This window comes from Bison bison, unplaced genomic scaffold, assembly GCF_000754665.1.
Source record: "Bison bison bison isolate TAMUID 2011002044 unplaced genomic scaffold, Bison_UMD1.0 scf7180017864221, whole genome shotgun sequence".
In the NCBI taxonomy this organism is placed as follows: Eukaryota; Metazoa; Chordata; class Mammalia; order Artiodactyla; family Bovidae; genus Bison; species Bison bison.
In genome coordinates, this window is record NW_011494793.1 from 2177379 (window position 1) to 2178051 (window position 673).

Here is a 673-nt window from a genome sequence, read left to right on the forward strand (position 1 = left end):
GTCTGCCAGGGAGCAGAGACCACTGGGGGAGAATAGAGGCTGGGACAGCATCTGGGGGGGGACATGGGCCAGGCTGGGGCCCATGAGTGGATTTGGGACATGTTTTGGTGGTTGAGAGACAGGCCATAGCTATAGGATGTTCAACGGCATTCAAAGGTAACTCATGATTTCAATGGGTGACGAGTCACGCAGTTCTCTGGGTGGGTGGGGCAACCACCACCTAGATGGGGAAGATCTGGGAGGAAGCACCAAAGAGCTGGTGAATTCAGGTTCCATTTGAGCATCACATGACTCCAAGGGGAAACCAGAGGAGGCAGCTTGAAATATGGATCTGGGCTCTTTGGGGTGGGGAGATAGCTGGTTTTGGGGTGAAATAGACAAGCCAGGCCCTATAGAGAGCAGTTGATAGCCCTGCAGTGGGTTGGGAGGGGTGGTTCTTCAGCAAACCCTGACTCCTGGGATCCATCCCGATTGCCTCTCCCTCATCCAGAGTGAGGGTAGGAGAAGGGTGGCGGGAGGGTGGAACTCTCAGAGCTGCAGGTGGGGGAGGGGAGGGTCCTCTGGGCCTCTCAGCTGCAGATTAATCAACCGGCCACTCCAGACTAATTGCTTTCCTCACTGAGAGGCTGGAGTGGGGGCAGAAGGGCTGGCGGAGGGGGGGGGGGGAGGGGGT